This window comes from Theropithecus gelada, chromosome 6, assembly GCF_003255815.1.
Source record: "Theropithecus gelada isolate Dixy chromosome 6, Tgel_1.0, whole genome shotgun sequence".
Lineage (NCBI taxonomy): Eukaryota > Metazoa > Chordata > Mammalia > Primates > Cercopithecidae > Theropithecus > Theropithecus gelada.
The window spans coordinates 71,500,699-71,517,134 of NC_037673.1; positions in this window are offsets into that span (position 1 = coordinate 71,500,699).

The window sequence follows — 16,436 nt, forward strand, 5'->3', positions numbered from 1 at the left end:
TCTTACGGATTTCCAATCCACAGTAGGGATCCTTTTGAGTGTGGCATTAGGAGATCACCCTTTCATCTCCCTCCTGGGGAACTGTCCCAACCTCCTTGAGGAAAGAAGACTATGATAAAAAGAGAGAAAGAAAAAAAACCCTATCATTGGAAAATCTAATCAACAGCTAGATCACTGTTTCAGCTGTAGTACAGCAGGGAGAAAGAGAAGCGCGTATGGAGTTCTGGAAGCCAAGAGAATAGTTTCTAGGAGGTAGTATAAAGGTATTGTATTTTCTAGAGAGAGCACTGGATGCAGCAATTTGCTGACCATTTGGTGATCTCAGAGGAATTTTAATAGACTTTTGAGGGCAGAAACTAGATTTCAATGGGTTGAGAAGTAAATGGAATGTGAGAAATGGAGACACTAAATATATATGCTCATCCTCCTTTTGAGAAGAGGAATAAAAGAAAGACTGATGGGACAGCAGCTTGAGCATCGTACCGAGTACATTTGAGTATGTTCAGTGAAGAAGAGATAATAAACTTTCAAATGTGATGAGGGTAAAAAGTATTTCTACAAGAGTATTGCTCACCTCTTTTCCTTCTCTCTACCTGCAGTGTCAAAATTGGATATTTCTTGCTTCATAGCTTCACCACTGCCACATATCTGGCCCTTATTCTATAAATTGGGCTAATTGGTGAAAAATCCCAAGACTCTCGGATGAGAGATTTGTGTCTTGTATGCATGAATGAGGGAAAATACATTAAAGAGGGAGAGGGGAAGACAAGAAGGCCATACAAGTGGGAAACTAACAAAATAATGGTGGAGAGGGAAGGGTAAGGAAGGAAGTTTAAAACAGTATAATATGAGTGAAAGGGATTTTAATAAACATTGTCATGGATAATGAATTGGATGCTTTTGCAAATTCTTTGATGGATACGAGTAAATAGCGGAATTGCTCTAATTGTTGAGTGATACTCACACTTGGCATGTCACTAGGTTAAGTCTCTGGTAGTTGTCCAGTTACTAAGGTTATGTAGCAGCCCCAAACTTAATGATGTAAAACAATCAGGAGCCCACTGAGGTTGTGTGGGAATTATATTGTCAAAAAAACTCAGGTTTTAAAACCTTTCACTGTTACAGCTTTAAAACAGCCTTCGAGTCCTCAAGCTTGCATTAGCTCAAAGTGGGCTATATGGCTTTCTAGGCCTATTTTGGATGTGACAATGGAAGAAGCTAGAGATGGAAGAACTTCCTGAAGGGAAGAGCAGGGACTGTGAAGAAAAACGGACAAAGGGGTTCCTTGCAGAGTGTAGAGTCTGTATCAAATCCATCTATACCAGTCACAAGATACTCTACAAATGTCTATGGAATTTCATCATTGCTATGGACCAATGGCCATTGTATGTTTTCCATTCTTCACTTTTCTGGATGAGAGTTCTATTACAGTCATTCTGTCCCTGCTCTACTATTGTAGGGAATGGGGGCATAAAGTGGCAGGAAACCTGACTTTTTAGTTCATAGTTCACGTGATCATTCGAAGCCACATACAGATCTAACAGCAAGGGTAGCTCATCACCTGGAAATCCTGGACTTAGCACTGGAATCAGTAACTGAGCAGAACTTTTTATTGTCTCCCTAGCAGAGGTAGTGAATGTGTTCCCTTTGCAAGGACCTGGTGGTTGGAGTGTGACTATTAAACAAGCCCATTCTTCCTTCTCCTAGGAACGGTCTAGGCTGTATTTCTCTGTCTGCCTTGCAGGTGGGTATGGCCAGGTGGCTGCTTTTTTTCCAGTGGAATGTAAGTGGAAGTGCTGGGTGTCTCTTCTGGGACAAGATGGGTTAAGAAAGCAGGTGTGCTTTTTCCACCCTCTCTCTTTCCACATTGATTACTGAAGGCATAAGATTCTGACACACTAGGGAAGGCCAAGTCACATGATGAAAACAGCTGATCTCTGGATGACTTTATTGAAGGCAATCACCAAACAAGAACACTAACATTGGACTAATAAGTGAGCAAGAAATAAAATGTTACTGCATCAGGTCACTACAATTTGAGGACTTACTTGTGCAGCAGTTAGTTAATACACAGGCAGATACACGAAGAAATCATTGGTCTATCAGTGATTGTTTTGGTTTTCCACCTAACTGAAGTCTGAGGCCATTGGTTGGGTATCTGCCAAAAAGGAGGTAAGGCAGCAGTGCTCTTTATAAGATTCATATGCTGATTAATCAGATAGCTTTGTCTGGAAATTTTATATACCCTAATAAACAACCATGCAAGTTATGTTAACTTGTTCAATTTTTTTGAATTCATATATTTACCATCGATACTCAATGACTTGGTTTGTTCTATTTTAAAACTTTAATGCATGTATTATATAAATTTAAAGCAACATGCCCAAGCACCGAAAGAAAAACTATTTGGACGAAACGAATGAATGTTTATTCTCTTATTGATAGCATCAGGTTTCCTATTCAATTACCATGGTATAGGCCAATGTTTATCCCTTCAGCTGCCTTCGTGACAACTCTGATGTCCCAGCTTTGTCTCGTTTCATATTTATCTCACTATTCTCAGTACCCAGCAATATGCCTCCCACATGGTAAGGGCCAAATTAATATTGGGGAAGTGAACTTAATTTGAAAATATGAAATTACAAGTGATACAGGACAGGTCTAAAGATCCTTTAGGTGTTTATTTATCCAGTAACATCAGTTTTATTCCTTCAACGTCAGTTTTACTCCTGGAAAAAGTCATTTTATAATTGAAAGAACATTTTTGCTGATGATTCATTTGAAGTTTCTCTACCTTTCATTTCATCCCATTAAATTTTATGGAAGTTTTTCATTTCATAATTTAATACTTAAAAGTGCCTGGGATATTGAGTCACTATGGAAGCTTTTAACTGGCCTTAGGATCTTATAGGTGAGTAAAAGTTACTTGATCCTATTCTTACAGTCAAAATCATTGAAATTAGTAATATTGTGTTGTGTCTTCTTAAACTATTCTTGGATCATTTGTAGTCCTCATTCTCAAGGTATGGCATTAATAATCCTGTAATGAACAGAACAAGGAGCCAAGGTTAAAACAATTTGTCCCAACCATTCTGCAGTCATGACAAGGCTAGGCTGAGAAATTGAAGCTTATGGCACCCTTCTGCCTCTCACTCTTTCTCTCTCTGATGCCTAATGCCTCACAGCGGCATTAACTCACTGGTGTCATTTAGCACACTGAAGGATGATTTGCTTTCTCAGCATGCCTGGTGCATCAATAGATGCCCTCTTGGCCTTAAAATGTCAAAGTATCTTCCCAAGTACCTGACTGCCCATGAGTGACAGATGCCAGGAGAACAGAACAGTGCACACTTCAGAATCATCAGGCTCAGCCTCTGACCTGTGCTGCTCCGTATTTTCTTTTCCCCAGGCCATCTCATGCATTACAACAAATTGCGTTAGCATTGAAGAGTGTTTTTCACTCTTTCACCTGCTAGGCCTATCCCATATTAATTCCTCTCTCTCTCCTTTACACCAGCTAAAATATAATCCTCCCCTGGGAAACTTCATGTTCCTTCAGAAGGCAAAGGCATGAAGTACTCAGCCATCGCAGGGCATAAACACCCACAATGACTGACCTTCTGTACCAGATGTGATAACAGGGATAATTTTTGGGAACCACTCTGTCCAGTCATTCCCAAAGCTGTCTGCACCTAAAAATCCCTTTGTAAGCTTTTTGGTTTTGTTGATAGTTTATTAATTTGGTTGATAGACATGTTTAGAATCACATATAAAATAATGCATTAATTTAGAAATACTTTTTTCCCTTCAATTTCATGAAATCACTTTATGTGCTTCTGCTACATCAGCATCTTTGTTGTATTTTGAATTATTAATGCAGTTTTCCAATGCATATTATCTTTACATCTAAGTTATTTGAGATTCACATAGCAATTTTAATAATATCTGTATAGGATATGTTGGCTCTGGAAAATTTACAGCCCAAGCCACCTGTCCCAATTTACATGACATTACAATACTTTGTTGTGGCAGTGGTGGTTTCTGCCCCTGTAAATGTATATCCACACTTCACAGTGAAACCACTAACTGTATTTTTACAGTCATTTTTTTAGGCTGATTCACAGTGACACCCAATATTTGCAGATGTGAGGTTCTATTCTTGGAATAGTGACTAAATTTGAGTGAAATTTCTTTCCTACTTTTTTTTAATATTAATTTTTGTTCAGTCTGTCAGGTGACCTCTACAAGCATTGTTCCCAGCTTTCAAGCTACCGTATTTTCCTCCAAACGGTACATTGCTGTCAAAATAAAGTAGTCAAGAGAGACCCCGGGGGATGAGATACTTTGCAAAGACTTAAATAGGAAGCCGCTTCTTCTTTGTGGGTAACTTTGTGGGGGGACTCAAAAGCTTTTAAAATGTTTGGGTCAATGGTATTTGATCCAAGAGCTCTGAAATATAGCCAGGATATACGAATTTTTCAAATGCATCCCATAGGACTTTATGTAGCCATCTCAGAACAGGAGTACAGGAGCTTGTGTATGATGTGTGTGTGTTGGGCGAGGGGAGGGTATTTCTTTCCATGCCACTTCCTCTAGCCCTTCCCAAAGTAAGCAACGTTATCAGTTTGGTATGAATACTTTCATACTTTTCCTCCATCCTCTAGCGCATATAATGTATATGTGTGTATATATATACACGTGTGTGTGTGTGTATATATATATATATGTTTGTTCAGAGTTGTTTTCTATATTTTAAGAAAATGGAATATTATAAATTACTCTGTAACTTTTTCTTTAACTTAATATTTTCTCAGGGACTGGCCTTCAAAATACATATGCCCACATATGGATGATTTCTCAACCTCAGCATTATTGATATTTTGGGCCAGATAATTCTTTGGGGTGGGTCTCCTATGCCTTATGTTTAATGATATCCGTGACCTCTACACACCAGATACCAGTAGCACTCCGCCCCCATTGCAACAATAAAAAATGTCTTCAAATATTGCCAAATATTCCCTGGGGTGGGAGAGACAAAAATCACTCCTAGCTGAATCACTGATAGAGAGTAACTTATTCAACCATTTCTTTAATAATGGAGATTCAGGTTATTTTCTGTTTTTTTCCTTCTCTCTCTGCCATAAATATCCCCATATGTGTATCTTTAAATAATGTTTCTTCTGTTTCTATAGGAGAGATTACCAAAATTAGATTTCTGGGGATTTCTGTAGACATTGTGAGATTACCTTCCTAACAGCTTGTAGCAATTCACATACCCACCACAATGTCAGAAAGTGTCCCTGCACTGACACCAGCACTTAACAGTAGTTATCTTAAAAAAATATATATATATATATTTTTTTTTAAAAAATGCTGGTTATATGCATAAAAATAGTGTCCCAATGTTGCTTTGATTTTTAATTTTCTGACCGTTTGTGAACATGTTGGCACTTATTTATTGGTCATTTGCTTTTCATGTTCCATTAAACCTATTCATATCCTTTGCCTATTTTTATGGGTTATTTGTGTTTTTTATTTCACCAATTTGTAGGAGCTTTTTGCTATGGATAGTTACCCTTTTCCATAAGCATTACAAGCCAGTTTTTTCTCCAGTCAATCATTTATGTTTTGGATTTTATTTGAGATGCAATAATGTTTTTTACCATTTTATAGGGTCAATCATGTGAGAAAACCCCTCATTTAAAATATATTGTGCCCCAGTGTATGTGGGGGATTGGTTCCAGGACACCCACATAGACCAAAATCCACACATATTCAAGACCTCCAGTTGGCCCTGTGGAATTCACTTATGAGAAAGGTTGACCCCCCACCATATGCAGGTTTTTAATAATTGTATTAATATTGTATTTTCTACCTGTGTTTGGTTGAAAAAAAATCTGCTTATAAGTGGGCCCACGTAGTTCAAACCTCTGTTGTTCAAGGGTCAACTGTATGGAATCTAAAAGGGAGAAGTGGTCTGCTCCAAGTTGCATGCTCAGTTAAATGCAGAGCAGAGATAGACACAGAGCCTCATCTAGGTTCCCCTTCCTTACCCAATGCTGCCTTCGGGGAGCTGCTCTTCCCACTCTGCCCTTATTCCACCACACTCCATCTGTGTGTGTTCACAGCAAATGGAATCAATTAGAAAACACAGGACAGCAAAGTGTAATAAAATATCATAACACAAAAACAGTTCACATGCCTTAAGCACATATTGTTTTTATGCTGCCCTTTTACAGTAACCCAAACACCTAAGCAATGCTTGGGGAAGAGATTGCTGTCCCACTGGAGCATAGGCAGGGTACCAGAGACAGAGCAGATGGCTGAGGGGCATTCCTGGCTGGGAATTCTGCCAGCAAACATTGGTGAGGAGGTGCAAAGCTAGTCTGAGTAAGACAGCCAGGAGAGTAATATGTTCAGATGGCATAATGCCTTTTCACAAACTGCTGGGCTGTTTATTCGTAGCAGAAGGAAATAAGGCTTTTAAAAGCTCTGCCTAACACCTTAAACATCACATTACAGTGGAAATCACTTCCCTGTAAGAGAGTGGATGTATTAGGAAAACATTTCCTGAAATATCATAGCATGTGCTAAAATTAAATGTTTTTGAAAACAACAAAAACATCCAAGTTTTTATTCTCTGTATTGAGACACTGAGCCCATTAAGTTCCGTATGCATGATTTGCAGCACTGTTTAATACATGCCTGCAGCTGGATACCAAGAGAAATGCAGTATGGTGACCATGAGTTTGTATGTTTAATAGCACATTGAGAAAAATGGAAGTCAGATGGTCCATTTCTGCTGTACCAGTCTATTAGGTTTCTGTATGGCTTTGGGGGAAGACAGTCAAAGCATTAATGTTTGTTCATGCCTGGCCATTCCAAACACACATTGATGCAAAGTGAGCAACAAACACTGGGAAATTTTAGCTTAGATGAGATGTGTTTTTCAGAATTTTGTCTGGATGACTAAGGCAGTGATTTTCAACCAGGATGGTGGGAGGTGGGTGGAAAAGATATTTTAAAACTACACATTTCACCCAAGATTCTGATAATCCCTTTATAAGGCATTCTGTTCACCACCTCCACACAAATGACAATCAGGTAAGCCAATTACAGTTGGAAATGGATAATGCATCTCAGGTGAATTGAGCATGGAAAAGGATTGAGAACTACTGATCTAAAAACTCAAAGAGATTTCTTCAAGTAGAAACCAGCGTGGCAAATTTCCACACACAAACACACACACACACACACTTCGATGCTATTAATATTAAAAGGTGGCTATAGGCAAGACTGAGCTAGGCACAGAGAAGTGTGCAAATGAAGATTTTTTCTATGTACTTTTATTCAACTTTCAGCCAAAATCCTGAGCCCAATATAATACTATTGACCACACAAATAATTATGGAAGATCTATTGGAGGGAGATTATGCTTTAAAATGTCTAATGGTTGATCCCTACCCTCTGGAGGCTCACAGTCTAATTCATGTATTCAGGCAAGTACACAAAGAGAAACAACACAAAGCAAGGCTTGCCATCCTTATCCTCCCACTGCAAATACATAGAAATAATTCCCCCTGGAGAAACCCATAATTACCAACATGAAGATCAAGAATACAAGGAATGCTGATAACTTTGAGAAATCAATCACTAGAGAGCTAGATGTAGGAAGCCAGATTACAGGTATTCCAAGAGTTAGAGTGGGGTGAGTACAAAGAGACAGTGAGCCCAAGTAAGGTATTTATTGTGAAAGGTTAAAATAAAGAGAACAAATAAAGATGATCCTAGGAGAGACCTGGAGATTGTTCACAGAAAGAGTAGATGGGCTACAACGGGAAAGATTAAGGATGGCGCTAGGGAAGTGGGAGTTCCTGAGGAAGAAGGTGGATGAGGTGCAAATGGACAAGCACCTCAGTTGGAGGGCAAGCATCCAGATGCTGTCATCCAACCCCTACTTTTTAGACTTTTCCTATTTTTTTCCTAAGGGAATTACCCCGCCAGCTTTTTAGCTTGGATGAAGTCAATTTTGGTAAACTTTATTTTCCTAAAAAAAATTATTATTTTTGTCATCTTTTTCAGTTTTTGTTTGTTTGTTTGCTTGCTTGTTTGTTTGTTTTTTTCAGAGTTTTGCTCTTGTTGCCCAGGCTGGAGTGCAATGGTGCAATCTTGGCTCTCTACAACCTCCAGTTCCCGGGTTCGAGTGATTCTCTTGCCTCAGTATTCTGAGTAGCTGGGATTACAGGCGCCCACCACCAGTCCCAGCTAATTTTTGCATTTTTAATAGGGTTTCACCATGTTGTCCAGGCTGGTCTCGAACTCCTGACCTCAGGTGATCCACCTGCCCCAGCCTCCCAAAGTGCTGGGATTACAGGTGGGAGCCACCACGTCCAACTCTTTTTTCAGTTTTTATTATCCATTTTTTTGATCATTTCTTATTTTATGTCTTGTCCATTCTCACTTATTCATTGAGTGAATTACAAAGCAGTTGTTCTTTCTGTTATTCAAAATGAATTTTTGAAACATTTATTTATTTACATTTTAATTGACAAAATGTCTGAAAACAGGTCATGCTAGTCTTCCAACTTTTCTTTTTCAAAGTTATTTTAGCATTGATATAATCTGTAGTGCTACTTAACTTTTTGAATATATGGAATACATTATAATCAGTCTTTTCTACTAATTATCACATTTGTACAAGTAAATATTCTTGAGTTTTTTCCTGGGATGCAGGTAAGTTACTTAGAAACAGTTTGATCCTTTCTGGATCTTGCTTTTAAGATGTGTTAAGTGATGTTGGACCAATGCTCAGTCCAGAGTTAAATATTCTTCATCACTGAGTCAATACCCTCTGCGTACTCTGCTCTGTGCCCCATGAATCATGAGGCTTTCCATTCTGGCTGGTGGGAACAGGCACTGTTCCTTGTCCTGCATGAGTAATATTACCTCTAATTCTCTCAGGTGGTTCTCCTCTCAGGTAGTTTCTTCAAGCGCATGTGTCATTAGTACTCATTGAATATTTGAGGGGATCCCTACACAGATCTCTGTAGTTATCTCTCTGTGCAGCGTTCTCCTCTTTGATACTCTATCCTGCAAAGTGTGGGCACCTTGGACTTCCTAAACTCTCAGCAATGTTTCCTCAATTCAGAAAGTCCATTGCCCCTCCCTGCATCATGGCTTGGAAACTCTCTTCCAGCTTCAGCTTGGAAGCAACCGTAGGGCTCACCATATTTGTTTTTGTTTCTCTGGATCACTGTCCTTCATTCAGTATCTTGAAAATTTTTTTATGTATTTTGTCTGGATTTTTTGCTGTTATTGACTTTGTTGTTTCAAATGGGAGGGTAACCCAATTCCTGTTTCGCCATCTTGGCTGGAAGTGGAAGTCCATAGTATTTTGTAAGGATGGTAAATTATTCATTAAACATTCTCTGGAATTTTAGTTAATTGAACAAATATATAGATAGAATAAACCAGTTTGGCTGTAGGTTTTTAAAAATCCTATGAGAAGAGTAATTATGTCATGTCGCTGGAGGTTTCTTATAGCACAAATAAAAATGTCTTCTCTTGTTTACACTGTGGCAGCAAATGATCATGGCCTGGATTCCAGCCCCACTTTTGAACATAGATGCACATTTCCCAGACAATCATTTGCAAGATGCAGTATTGCCAAAGCTTCTATGTGATTCTGATGATTGATCTGGCTGAATTAATCAGTACAGTGCCAATCAGGGTTCTCAGCCTTAGCACGGCAGATGCTTTGGGATCGGCAGTTTTTGTTGGACCAGGGAGGGAATTGTCCTGTACACTGGAGATGTATAGCAGCGTCATGGCCTCTACCCACTGGGTGCCATCTTCGCTCTCAGTTGTGACATCCAAAAATGTTTCCAGAAATTGCCAAATGTCTCCTGAGCAGCAATAGTGCCTCTAGCTGAGAAGCACTGTTGCAAATTAAACCTAGACCTTGAGCTGCCAGAGAACAGAAACTGTATTGTATTCATGTCTATAACCCCAGCACTCGGAGAATACAGTCAGTAAATGACTGTGGGGAGAACAAATGAATGAGTAACATAAATGAATGAATACCATCCGTCCTGTCTTATAGAACAAGTGTTCTCAAACTTCATGGTTTTTAAATTGTCAGAAAAAATTGTATGTAGTTCTTATGTACAATTTGCTATTTTAAGGTACATATACATTGTAGACCGACTAAATGTAACTCACTAACATATGCACTACCTCACACAGTTATTTTTCTGGTGAGAACACTGAACATCTATTCTCTTACAATATTCAAAAACACAATACATTGTTGTTGACTATAGTCACCATGTCATATGATAGATCTCTTGAACATATTCCTTCTACCTAACTGAAAATGTTGTATTCTTTGACCATCTCCCCAACCCCCTAACCTCACTGTTCTTAATGATCAGTAGAGTTCTCTTTAAAACACAGATTCTCAATCCCACTCCCAGAGAGTCATTGCATAGACATGAGGTGGGATACGGTCATCTGCATTTTAACAAGCACCACAGTGATTCCTCAACCAAAATCTGAGACAGTCCTACAGTACTAAGAAGTATTTGAGGCAAAAATTCAGACTACAGTACTAAGTCAGACCACACTACTAAGAAGTATTTGAGGCAAAAATTTACACTTATTACTTTTACACCTATTAGAAAGCCTCTAGCCATTTTTATCCACCCTATTCAGCCAGCATGTGTAATTCTGGGGACAAGTAAACAAATATTTGGCTCTTCTACAGAGCCAAGAAGAATTTTCTTTAAAAACATTCAGCTTAACCTGCAACTGTCCATTACAATGCCATTTACCATGGCGATGTTGACTTTGGGATAAAAATCAGCAGAACATCAGCTTGGACCTCAATCTGGCATCTTTTATTAAGAGCTCTGGGTAGAGCCATTGACCAGATTCTGTAATCAGAGCAAGTTCTTGAAGTAGGCTCTGTCTCTGCTTCAGTTGCCTCTTTTCAGAACTTGATTGAATGGAGCCGTTCAATTTCAGAGGCAGATTTCAATCCAGGTGACCGCAGACCCCAGTTTCTATGGTGGGTACTTCATAGCGTTGAAGGGTCAGGGAAATCACTTTAAATAGAAGGATTTTAATGATTACCTATTTTTTTTTTAATTCCAATAAATTCTGAGTAACTGAAAAAAGCTTTATTTCTTAATATAGGCCACTGTCAAGGGACTCCTTGACAGTATAATATTGGGAAATGATATTTACACATTTTGGTTTGGTTTAATAATTTTCCTACGAGACAGAATGCTTTGGTCAGAGGCTTGGTTTTCTTTATTCCTGTAAAGTTCTTTTTGGAAAAATTTCCATCTCGTTTGTGTAGAATAAGAATTGTTTGCCCACACATCCAGAAATCTTTTGGAGAAAAAAGGGCATATTGAGCACTTCACAGACTCACTGGTCACAGAGCATTCTAAAAGTAACAGATGAATTATTCACAGAGGTAGATGCCATCTGGGAACTATTACCCTAGCAATGAAAGGGACCTACAGAAGTAAGTACTGCTGATATGCTCTAATAGTGATGTCATCTGTATTAAGAAAAAATGTGTTCATGATATGTATATGGTTTGGAGCTATCACTTTGCACAATTCTAAGAAGCACCATCCTTGTGGTTGGCATCCATATTCTAACTGTCTCTCTCAGGGTAGTCTAGCTTAGAAATGTGCCTCCCTGGAGGTTGCAGTGAGCTGAGATTGTGCCACTGCACTCCAGCCTAGGCAACAGAGCAGAACTGTCTCAAAAAAAAAGAAAAAGAAAAAAAGAAAAAAGAAATGTGCCTCCCTCTGGAGTGGAGATTAGCCACTGAATCTTTTGCTGGCTCCAATCTGGGGCCTCTCCAGGGATGATATTCAAAATACTTAACAATACTAAGTAATAAGTATGATTATATAAATTAATACATAAATCAAATATTTCAACATTTTTTTTTCTGTTCTCGAAATCAACTAAACAGTAGAGTATATAATGGATTACCAAGCAATATAAATGGTGCAAAATATTCGTCAGCATATCATGATATTTTTGAAAAGATGTGATGAATTTTAAATATGCAGGTATGATCTTTTGTTTGACCTGTCACAAGTGAAATAATGCCTGCAAGTCACAATTTGGTGAAGGGATTGCATCAGACTCTCCCAAAATTTCCCCCACCAAACTGATCATCATTTGGTCCCTGGTTTCTGACTCACATTACAGCCAGAGTGTCACTGGTCATGTTGCCCGCTCATCACAGCCAGCTACACACCTGATGCCCGTGCTTTTCACATGATGTACACTCAAAGGGATTGTATCCCAGACCCTGCCGATAACGGCACCCACTGCCCATATCATCAACCCCTCTGACTGGGCTGTCACATGGCAATGCTGGCTGTCGCTGGAGCAGCAGGCAAACCCTGCACACCCCTTCTTGCTGCTGTTACCTTGATCCACTCAGTGCCTGCCAGGGGCTGCTCCCAGGCCCAGTTACCTGACTCTGCAATTGGGCAACATCATCAGGTAGCTTGTAGGTTCAGTAACTAAGAAATTGCACTTCCTGATGAAGATGCTGAATCCTCTCAAGCCCTCTATTGATCAAATAGCAATTACATTAAGGATTATCTTGCCCATAGAAGACTGCCTGAGACCTTAAAATGTATTCAATATCTTTATTATTACCTAGGGCACAATGCAACAGGAGGCCCATTTATTAAAGGACAGAGTGATATTCTAAAACCATCAGCTTGAATTAATTAGTTGACATTAGAAATTATATTATTAAGAACATTTCTGCTATTGTTATATTATTTACAACTGGCACAGAACTGATTTAAGAGTTTAGCAACTTATCCAGGGACTTTCTGAAATATTTGGTTTTCAGCTTTCCAAAAGCTGACTGGCTGCCTTGATTTCCCTGAGATAGTATATGGATTCCATTCTCATAGCCCAGCCTGAGTAAGATGGAAAGGTAGTTTAGTCATTAGTTCATAAGATCCAAAGCAAATCTACTGAAATGGGAAGACTCTACATATATTTGCTTCTATTTTTGAAAGGAGCTGTTTAAAATCTTTCCTTTTGAATGAAATGGAGTATAAGCACAGATTATTAAGTGATAACTAATGAATATTCAAAGAACAGAGTTACTTTATTGTTATCGATTAACTGATACATGGAAGAAAATAATGTGATTTCTCCGGGGACAGTGACCATATCTTATTATTTATTCTTCTTCCAGCACATATATAAGACTCAGTACACTGAATATGTAAACCAAATGTTTAAATGAGTAAATCAATGAGTGAATGGATAAATGAAGGCCCCTTCTTAAGCTAGAAGTAGGGAATTGAGGGTTAGGGGAAAGTGCTCTAAAAGTGGGAATAGCATGGGTTTTGGAGTCAAGCAGATCTTGGCCAGAATCCCAGGTTTCTCTGGCACTTTCCTATCATGTAGCCTTGTGTGTGTCACTTAACTTCTATTTGCCTTGGTTTCAAAACCTAGAAAATGAAGGTTGTGGAGTGGAAGTAATATTGTAATATTTACATTGCAGAGTTGCCATATAAATGTTAATAAGGCAGATAAAGCTTCAGGCACATAATGAGTGATACAAATGTGGAAACTTTATCACATTACTAGGCACTTATTATTCACTAAAAATATTAATACTAAAGCATAATTGAACTTATCTTAGTATGTAAAGAACAAATATTCTCAATATACCCTGAAACAATGGTCAAAAAATTATATTTTGCATAATTATTGAATTGCTCATGAAATATCTCCAAAAAAATTAAAGCTTTCTCCAAGACAACTGAGAAAACATCAGTCATTGCTTCTTTGCATTAATGAATAACTCTGTAACAGCTCAGAGGAATCACATGATCAAGTCAATATGCACCTTTACTTTGTAAATGCTCAGATAAGCACATGGGAAACTTCAATCAGGTCTCCTCCTTTCCAGAAGAAACAGTAGAACAGCACAAGATAACATACAAAGCTTCATTTCTCAAGGGTTCCAATTTTGGTGTTTCTAAAAAGATGTTGGCTATTCTTTTCTTTAGCAATTGCTTTATAGAGGACTAGACATTCAAGCTGTGTCGGACACACCTTGGAGAAAGAAGTGGAACTGATGAGGCCTCAAGTCTAATGCTCAAGCTTGGTCAGTGTGGGCTTCACTTCTGCTCTGTCCTTTATTTCCTCATTAGCCTTCAACAATGAGGACCAGTTGTTGCCTGTGACCTGGTTCAGTTCTTGACATTTTGCTGTTCAATCTTGGTGATACAGCTCATATCGCCTTCATGTGGAGGCTAACCCTACTGGAGCATGCCAGGTGACCAAGTAGGAAAACTAGGGATCATCTCATGTCCATGTAGTTTGCTGCCTTTAGTTGGTTAAGTTTCAGTGCATAGAATAGAAAACATTAAAGCTAGAAGGGATCTTAACTAGCCCAACACTCATCTTGTATAGAAAAGAAATTGAGGTCAGGTGTGGTGGCTCACGCCTGTAATCCCAGCAGTTTGTGAGGCTGAGGTGGGCAGATCACCTGAGGTCAGGAGTTCAAGACCAGTCTGGACAGCATGGTGAAACCCTGTCTCTACTAAAAATACAAAAATTAGCTGGGCATGGTGGTGGGCAGGCGCCTGTAGTCCCAGCTACTCGGGAGGAGGCTGGGGCAGGAGAATCGCTTGAACCCAAAAGGCAGAGGTTGCAGTGAGCTGAGATCGTGCCATTGCACTCCAGCCTGGGCAACAAGAGTGAAACTCCATCTCAAAAAGAAAAAAAAGAAAGAAAGAAAGAAAGAAAAAAGAAATTGAGTCCCCTAAAGAGTGGTAACTACTTATGGAGGATTGCATTAGTGATTACAAGAACAGCCAATGCCCTTTCCATGTCATGTGGATAGATGCCCACTCTTCTGTAGATTAAAGCTTAAAGGAAACTGAAAGAGAGAAAAATGGGTATCATTGTCTAACTCATTACCACCAAAATTCAAGCTACATAAGAGGTTAGTAATCTTAATGACATCTTTTATATAAAGGACAGCATAACAAGATATAATACATGTACTTATACGTGTATTAGTTTATAAGTTATATATATCTACTTCTAAGAAAGAATTAACTCTTTTCACATTAACTTTTAACAGTAAAACATATATGATAGAATAGTTAAAAAATAAAGATTAATAAGTGAGACTAGTAGCATATCAACTAAGGAACACAGAAGATAATTAAGTCAGAAAATTGGCATAAGATAATTAGAATGAGCATTACATTTAACTCTGAGATTCTTAGCAGTCAATGCAAAAAGGAAAGATAATGGGTTAAAAAGTCATCTGCTATCTGTTTAAAGAAACCATTCCAGTTCTTCCAGTGAAACAGTTTCCTGGTAAGTAATTACAAGATAATTTTATTGCGTGGTTTTTCTTCAAAGGATACCGAATAATGCAACAGACAATGCCTTTGATACCATCATATAGAAGATGCAAAAAATGCCCTTCATGTGCCAAATTAAAATATTCACTTGAATAGAAGTACAATATTAAATTCTGTGAAGACTTTTTTGAGTTATATATGTAGGTTGGTATAAGGGAGTTGTCACAAAGAAAGCAGACATTGAGAGGAAAATGATGTAGTCAGGAGGTAGTATTTTAGACCCCAGTTGCTTCTTTTGAAACAAATGGGCTGAATATGAACAGTTGCACAACTAAGTGTGGAAGTGCAAGTCTCCCTCAGAAGCCTCTAGTCAGTTGATAATGATGAGAACTGAGCCCTCATTTAGAACTCTGTAACCCTACACAGGAATTTTGAATGCTACTCTTCTTGACATGTTTTCAAATCGAGAAACGAGGAATACAGCACAGTTTAAAAGCATCTGTTTTAAGAAGTAGAGGAAGTTGCAGTATCATAGCTTACCAAAACAGGCAACTTTTTACTGGTCTCAAGGTATGTGGTTAAAAATTACCACTGTCAAGTCTGAGGAACTGCAGTGTGGGGTATTGTCTGGCAGAGTAACCAGTGAGTTGAGCTGTCTGGCAGGAGCAGAAGGGAGAGGGCAGGTCTAGGGAAGCCTCTTCAAGCTTGTGCCAGGGCTGATTCACTGGCCCACTCTTGTGGGGCTTGAGCAAGAATACAAATAGAAGCCCACATTCTGTTTTTGCAACTATTTTAAAGTTATAAATCAAGCTAACCAACGACAGTTAAAATGCCTCCTGTCCTTCTACTTTCATGAATGTACCTGGACTAGAAGGTCAGGTTCAAATGTAAAACCTGAAATTCTGTGAATCACACAGTCAGCTCCTTCTCTTCTCACCTTTGGCTTTAGGCCTTGTTGCAAAGGGCCTCATGCACATTTGTGTGAACATCCTAGCCTGCATATCCAAGAAATGTTGCTACCCTCTCTCCAGACAGCTAGAAAGCTACCCG